The sequence below is a fragment of the Pongo pygmaeus genome, chromosome 5, assembly GCF_028885625.2.
Source record: "Pongo pygmaeus isolate AG05252 chromosome 5, NHGRI_mPonPyg2-v2.0_pri, whole genome shotgun sequence".
Taxonomy (NCBI): Eukaryota; Metazoa; Chordata; class Mammalia; order Primates; family Hominidae; genus Pongo; species Pongo pygmaeus.
The window spans coordinates 56,530,862-56,539,349 of record NC_072378.2 but is presented as its reverse complement, the minus strand read 5'-3'; the positions used below and the strand labels follow the sequence as shown (position 1 = coordinate 56,539,349).

Below are 8,488 nucleotides of genomic sequence, written 5' to 3'. Positions count from 1 at the left end.
TTACAAATGAAAGTTGCTCTGCCTGTATAGCTAAACTTGGTTATTATTTATTTAATTTTTACATCAATTGAATATCCTGCTACCTCAATTAATTATTTTTGTTTTGAGTTAGTTTTATGCTTGATTCTTAGATTTTCTAGGTGTACTCTTATCTCATCTGCAAATAGATAGTTTTACTTCTTTCTAAACCCATCATATGCCTCTATTTCTTTTGTCTAATTGCATTAGCTAATATCTCTATTACAATGTAGAATAGTAGTGGAGAGAGTAGGCATATTTGTAGGCATATTTGCCTTGTTACTGGTATTAGGGAAACATCTCCTATGTTTCTCTACTAAACCAGACACTAGCTTTAAAACTAAGATATGCACATTTTACAATATTAAGAAATATCACTCAATTCCTGTTTTTGAGTTTTTTTTTTTATCATTAATGGGCATTGGATTTTGTCAAAGACTTTCTTAGCCTCTATGGTGACAGTCATATGATTTTTTCCATAGATTTATTAATGTGGTGTATGATATTAATGGATTTTCTAATATTGGACCACCTTGCATTCTTAGAATAAATCTACTTTGTCATTGTGTACTATTTTCAATATCTGGTGTTGGATTATGTTTGCTAGTATTTTACTTAGTATTTTTTACGTATGACTATATGAGAGATATTGGCCTGTAATTTTCTTTTTCAGTCTTTATCAGGTTTAGGTATCAGTGTAAAATTTGTTTCATAAAAGGACTTTGAAATTTTCCCTTCCTTATCTCTGGAATAATTTATAGAGCATTGGACATTTCTGGTCTTTGAAGGTTTGGCAGAATTATCCTCTAAAACCATTTAAGGTTTTTGCATGTGTGTGTGTGTGTGCGTGTGTGTGTGTGTGTAGTAGTTCCTGTTGTCGATTGAATAGTGACCCCCAAAAGGATATGTTCAAGTCCTAATTTCTAGAATCTATGAGTATGACCTTATTTGTAAAAAGAGTCTTTGGGTCTTTGCGGATACAATTAAGGTAAGGATCTTAAGACAGGATCTTGGATTAGAGTGGGCCCTAAATCCAATGGCAGGTGTCCTTATAAGAGACAGAAAATGATAGAAAACACAGACAGAGAAGAAGGCCATGTGAAGATGCAGGTAAAGATTAAAGTTATGCTACCACAACCCAAGGACTGCCCAGAGCCTCCAGAAGCTAGAAGAAGCAAGGAAGGATTCTTGCCTAGAAACTTCAAAAGGAGTGTGGCCTTGCCAACCTTTGATAGTAGATTTATGTCTACAGAGTGAGATAAAAAATTTTTGTTTGAAATTATCAAGTTTGTGAAAATTTCTGACAGCAGCCTTGGAAAACTTATACAGTTTCTTAATAACTGTATTAATTGTTTGGAGATTGGTCTTTTGAAGATTTCTAATTCTAATGAGGTGAATTGTAGTAGTTGGCATTTCCCTAGAAAATTATCTATTTTATCCAAGTTTTAAAATGTATTTGCATAGATGTCAGTAAGTTATTATTTTCTGATTAACAATTTTTTCTTGTTTATTTTTCCATTGACATTTCTTGTTTCTTATGATTTCTTTTGTTTCTGTTGATCAATTTAGGTAGTGGTATCTACATTTTTAATTTTTTCAAAAAATCCATATTTTTTATTTATTTTCTGGATGTACTATTATTACATACTCTGCCTCATTATTTTCTTTTTTTCCTTTATTATTTCCTTATGTTTTCTTTTGGTTACTTTGTTACTCTGCTGTTCATTTTTTAATTTTTAAAATGGGAAATAAATTCATTTATTTCAGTTATTTTATTTTTACTGACAAAAGTATTTAGTATTATAAGTTTGTCTTTAATCACCACTTTAAATATATCCCATGGATTCTGGTATGTACTGTTTTCGTTGTCATTGTCGTTATTTTCACCTAATGTTGTTTAATAGCAGTTTTTTGTTGTTGTCATTGTGTGTGTGTTTTAATTTTTGTGTGGAAAGACCTGTACTTGAAAACGTGAGTAAAATTTACCCAAGTCCCTAACCCACATCTTATCATATGTACAATGACTTTCCTGTGACCTCTCAGGGTTCTAGAAAAGAGCTACTCCAAGGTAGGCTAGCAACACTCAATCTGAGAAATACAAGTATTTAGGAAATTTCATCTGTTGGGTCCAGAAGTAAAATATTAGGGAGTGAGGCAATTGGTCCCATTTCCTCTTCTTTATTTTCAGCTGTATCCAAATAAATACACTTTTTTAATGCTCTTCTTTTCATACTGCCCATTGTAAAATATTTTGATTAAAACATGTAAGTAGACTATGTAAAAACTGAAACAGGCTAGACTCAAACTACAAAAACTAGCTCAGAAGCCAATTCTACACCATAAGTTTATTAAATTGATGAAACTTTTTTTACATTAGAAATTAGTTTTTCAGGAATCTACAGTCGAAAAAAGAGTAAGAATATTAGAAGATATTTTGGTATGACATTTTACATATTAAAGTTTCTAATTGAGTAAGTTGTATGACTTTATAGATTCACTAGCTTAGCTTTAATTTTGATATTTAGATGACATATAAAACCAATAATAGATACATTCAAGGATACAGAAGATATCTTAGGAAATTTTCACTTAAACCTAAATTTGAAATCTTTAATTAAATTATTTGAGAATATCATCTGGCTTTTCTTTTGTTATCACCATAAGAGGTACTGTTGCTCTTAAATAACACCTTTCCTGACTCCTAACATACAGTATGAATGTTTGAATGTTGGTCTAATTTATTTGAGATTAGTTCTAAATGAGGTAAAAAAATTAAATAAGGGCTGATTTATTAAAGTGCTTAAAATATAGTATGAAATAAGTCAAGTTTCTGAATTCTTATGCTTAGATAGAAAAGCAGTGTAAGTAAAAATAATATCCTAGGCCTATTAAATTATCATTGCAATATTGTAGGTATTGAATGGACATGGTGAGTGGAATGAAAATAGTTCAAAATCCCCTTTGAATAAAAATAAATTGATGACATATTTAGAGACTGCAAAATTGAAAAGAATAATTAGTAATGTCTGTTGAAACTGAAAGTTTAAGATGAGTTTCAATAGCGAGTTCATCTTTGATTGCTTAACAGGAATTTAATAGGTTAGTAGCATTCTCAGTAGTAATGTGCAATTTGATAATATAACTCAAACGTAAACCCCCTAGAAAGCGTTGAATAAAATAAAAAAATATATACTCCATTTTATAAGTAAAATCAACGGCTTGATAACTACGCCAGATTTATAATCTAGAACATATAATTGGCCATTAATCAAGTATAGCACAACAGTTATTGTGTATTTTAAATAAATGCTGAAAGAGAATAGTTAAACAAATCATCTAAAGTTTATTTGGATGGTTCATGGGATTTGGAAACTGAGAACTGAAATTTATAATGTAGGCTCTTTAAACCTAATTCCTGCATTGAACTGTGTTGGTAGAACCACATAAATGTAAGTTTTCGTCAGAGAAGGGTGATTAAACGCGCAGTTTCTAGATGAAATTGAGAAAGGAAACAGAATGAAATCTATCTCTACATAAACACATCATGCCTTTTATTAACAATACTTCCACTATACAGGATAAACTAGGAAGATTTGTAATACCTCAATCCTCGTATTCAGTAAAAACAAGAAAAATGCAAATCATAATCCAGGATTTTACTAGGATAAATGAGAGATTTATTTGGTTGAAAGGACCATTGTGTGGAAGAAGAGGAGGAGAAATAAAAGTTCCAAACAAGAACTCCAAGAGACATGAAGAGGCAGTGGGGATGTTATTTTCAACTTGTCACCTTCAACTCTAGGAATATACAGGGACAATGGGGAAAGCAGACTAAGTGATGGTAGTCTCCTTGTCAATCTGACAGAATCTCATTTACATTTCATTAGGATGAGTTTGCACATTGGTGTTTGGAAGTTTCCCAGTAGTTATTTCACTATCTTAGGTGTATATAAATATATTTATATTATTTATATTTATATACTTTTCTAGAAACTCCTGAAAATTATCACGCTATCTGATATTTTGAAAAACTGAACTATTTTCTGAAATTTTCTGATGATTTCTTCTCTGTTAACACAATTCTATGACTTGAACATTTGTTAGTTCTCGGTGGTGCACAAGAATGTCAGTGAATCGTTAAATTGCTCTAGAATCATTCAAGCTTGGAAGATCTCAATTCTGTGAGGCCAACACTTCCCAGAACACCTAATTTTATCTAAAGTACAAACCAAATATCTTCCACATAACCATTAAGAATTTTAACAGAGAAATTCTAAAATCATATAAATCCTCTCATTCTCCATTCATTAAACTTCACTAGTCATCCACTTCATCCAGTTCAGAAATTGTCCAAAAACTGTGCTGTCTGCTGCCAGAGAATTAAAAAAAATAAGCGGAGGAGAGTTATGCCTTTAACAAATATTTACTGAGAAACTACTATGTGGCAAGGGTATAGGATGGTGTTTAAATATTATTTTAATTCTTCATAAAACCTCCAGAATGTATGCTTCAAAGTTTTGTGACAGAGGAAAGAATCCTGTGAAAAACAAAAACAAAAACATTAAATCCATATCCAATCTGGCTAAGTCTGCTTTTGGGAAAACAGTGACAATGCATCTGAAACAAAAGTAAATTTACCAGATGCTCCAAAACAACAACAACAAATTTAAAAAAATCAATTTTTGTACTTTTTAAAGAAATTTTGCTCTATTTTCCAGTATTGCAATATTGTATTCAAACTTATTCATATTTTATATAAATTTTGAATTGTCACTTATTGTTTAAAAGGCAAAAGTCATGTTCACACTTTAAGGATTTTTATAAAACCCAGCTTCATCATAAAATATTTCTATTTATGAATGGGATTTTCATTTATTTAATCTTTCTTTTATTTTTCCCTTGCTAACAACCTTTTTTTTACCATATTGAAAATATATATTTGTCATATTAATTGAATAAATTAACACCTCACTGTCATCTGACTTACAGAATCAGCAGAGTAATTTATAAATTAGTCCTTACATATACTCTTATCTTCTCAGTGCTATTTTAATATTCTGGTGCCAGAGAACTATTAATGTGTTTATTCATTCCTTCATTTATTCATTCTCTCGTTTATAGTGTAGACTCTAATGGGAATATCTGTTTATTGTTTTCTTCTAAGACTTGCAGCTGTCTCCTCTGCTTAAAACCCAATAGAGAATCTGGACTGGGGACTAATCAAAGCAGGCTTTCTATACACGGTGAAAAACCGCAGCATTTAAAACTGGTTTCTGCTAGCAGTCATGTATTCTTTTGTATGAACTAGAGAAATCGACAGAGAGTGTGTAAATGAAAGAAATGTGACAAGAAGAGAGATGGAGGAAGAACCTTGGCAGCATTTGGTTTCCAGGTTTCAGTTGAACCTGACAGCCCACTCTATTTCTGCTGTTGGAACTGTGAAAAGTCTCCGTTTCTTTTCTATAAATTCTCGTACATTGAACCTAGTCTCAATGTGGAGCCTCTTAATTGTAAGTAATTCACTTCTAACCAACATAATTTAATTTTGTTAAATGAATGTTACTGAATTTCTAATGGTAATGGGCCATGTAGTAGGCTCTGGGAAACAAAGATAAATAAGACATTACCTTGATTGCAAGCACCCTTAACTTACCCAAATGCTTGCGAGCACAAGGGAATGCAGACAGCGTATCTTAAACACTGGTGAATTTCTCATAATATCTAAAAAAGTCAATAGGGGTCTCTCAAGATTCACTGAACCACTTTTCACAATGAATTTCCAAAGTATTTATGAGCTTATACATTTTCTTTTCATAATAGGTTACACTAAGCAATTATATGGGAGTGAGTGAGGTGGATTTTGCTTTACAGTGCCAGAACATTTGCCATCCTCTGAGATGCTGAAAATATCTTCTCCATAATATAAGAGTTGAACTTTCCATTTCAAATATAGAATCATTAGAACAATTGTATTAGTTGTTACTGAGGGGACTGCAGTATACCCATGCAATACTAGAAGGCTGTAAGACAAGAGACTCCCACACAAGGCACTTGTGTATATATCAAGACTAAAGGACAATTAATCTGTAAGAAATAGAAAAACCTAGATTAAAATGAAAATGTTGCCCATATTCCTGTTGACAATATTGACAATATTCTCATTGACAGTAGAATGAATGGCTTTTTCTTTATCCCTCATTTGTGTAACTAGGGTTATGTTAAGAAATTTGTAACTGGTGAACAGATATTAGTTCTTGACCTTAAAAATATTTTGCTGATTCCTCTTATACAATTAATCCCTTTGTCTGAAGCGGCAAGTATGCTATGTGTTCAAGGTCAGCTTAAATGCATTGTCAAGTATAGATGATTAGCCATCTTGGTGATTAAGGAAAATAGGTTAATGAGACTGGTTATGTGATATCCCCTGAGACAGGAATCTGGTGAACCAGATATGTGTCTGTATTAGTTCGCCAGGGCTGCCATAAGAAAATACAATAGACTGGGTGGCTTAAACAACAGAAATTTATTTTTTTCACAGTTTTGGAGGCTATAAGTGTGAGACCAAGGTGTTAATACTTTTGATTTCTTTTTGAGGCCTCTCTCCTTAGCTTATAGATGGCCTTTTTCCCGATAGCTCCACATGGTCTTCCCTCTGCGCATGTTTGGCATTTGTGTCCTAATGTCTTCCTACGGGGACACCAATCACATTAGGACCCACTCATATGACATCATTTTACCTAAATTACCTTTTTAAAGATTCTAGCTCCAAAAGTAGTAACGTTCTGATGTTCTGGGCTTAGGACCTTAGCATATGAATTTTGGAGGGATACAGCTCAGTCCATTACCATAACAGACAGCTTAACTATATTGCCATCTACAGATGATTAGTGGGTAGCTTATAGAAAAAAACAGGTTAAGCCCTGGTGTGATTCTGTCCTGAGGAGCTGTTCTCTGGAGCAGTAGTTGTTTATCTCTGTACACCTTCTCTCCCACCTAAGTGAGTGCCACCACCCCATGGAAGATTCAATGGACATGGCAATGAGCCCCCCGAGGCCTCAGAATTATCTTTTTGGTTGTGAACTAAAGGCCGGCAAAGATGATCACTTTAAGGTGGATAATGGTGAAAATGATTACCAGTTATCTTTAAGAATGGTCAGTTTAGGGCCCTGTGGAAAAGACGAATTGCGCATTGTCGAAGTAGAGGCAGAGAGTTATGAAGGCAGTCGAATTAAGTAACCCTGGCAACTTTGAAAATGTCTGTACAGCCAACAGTTTCCCTTGGGGGCTTTGAAATAACACCACCCATGGTCTTACAGTTGAAGTGTGGTTCAGGGCCTGTGCATATTAGTAGCTGTGGAGGAAGATGCAGAATCAGGAAGTGGAGGACAATGTAAAACTCCTGACTATATCTGGAAAGCGATCTTCCCCTGGAGGTGGTAGCAACCTTCCACAGAAAAAAGTAAAACTTGATGCTGCTGAAGATGATGATTTTGATGATGAGGAAACCGAAGAAAAAATTCAGTGAAGAAATCTGTAGAAGATATTCCAGCCAAAAATGCACAAAAGTCAAATCAGAATGGAAGGACTCAAAACTGTCAAAACTAAGATCAAAAGGTCAAGAATCATTCAAGAAACCAGGAAAAAACTTGTAAAACACCAGAAAGACCTAGTTCTGTAGAAGATATTAAAGCAAAAATGCAAGCAAGAATGGGAAAATATGGTTTTCTTCCCAAAGTGGAAGCCAAGTTCATCAATTATGTGAAAAATTGCTTCCAGGTGACTGATCAGAAGACTATTCAAGATCTCTGGCAGTGGAGGAAGTCTCTTTAAGAAAAGAGTTTAAAAAGTTTTCTAAAAACTTTTCTTTAAGTTTAGGGGTACATGTACAGGATGTGCACGTTTGTTACATAGGTAAATTGGTGTCATGGGGATTTGTTGTACAGATTATTTCACCACCAGGTATTAAGTCTAGTACCCAATAATTATTTCTCTTGATCCTCTCCCTCCTCCCACCTTTCACTCCAATAGGCCCCAGTGTATGTTCCCCTCCATGTGTCCATGTGTTCTCATCATTTAGCTCCCCATTATAAGTGAGAATATGCGGTATTTGGTTTTCTGTTCCTGCATTAGTTTGCTAGGGATAATGGTCCCCAGCTCCATCTATGTCCCTGCAAAGGACATACTCTTGTTTTTTATGGGTGCATAGTATTCCATTATGTACATGTACCACATTTTCTTTATCCCATCTATCATTGATGGGCTGTTAAAAATTTTCTCTCATTTCATTTTTGTAACAGTTGATATCTGGCTGTCCTTTTTGTAATGCAAAATAAGAACATTCCCCACCATGTTTGTTAAATGTTGTCCAGGTTCTGCTGCTAAGAATATGTTGTCCAAAATGCCTGTTTAGTTATTAAAGATGGAACTCCATCCTTTGGTTTTAAGTATGTGTGGAATATTAGGATAGGGC

General features: G+C 33.6%; 1 pseudogene; it reads left to right on the top strand.

The window, feature by feature from the left end:
- The first annotated feature begins 7,032 nt into the window (after positions 1 to 7,032).
- Positions 7,033 to 7,848, top strand: LOC129039620 (nucleophosmin-like; annotated as a pseudogene).
- The last annotated feature ends 640 nt before the right edge of the window (positions 7,849 to 8,488 follow it).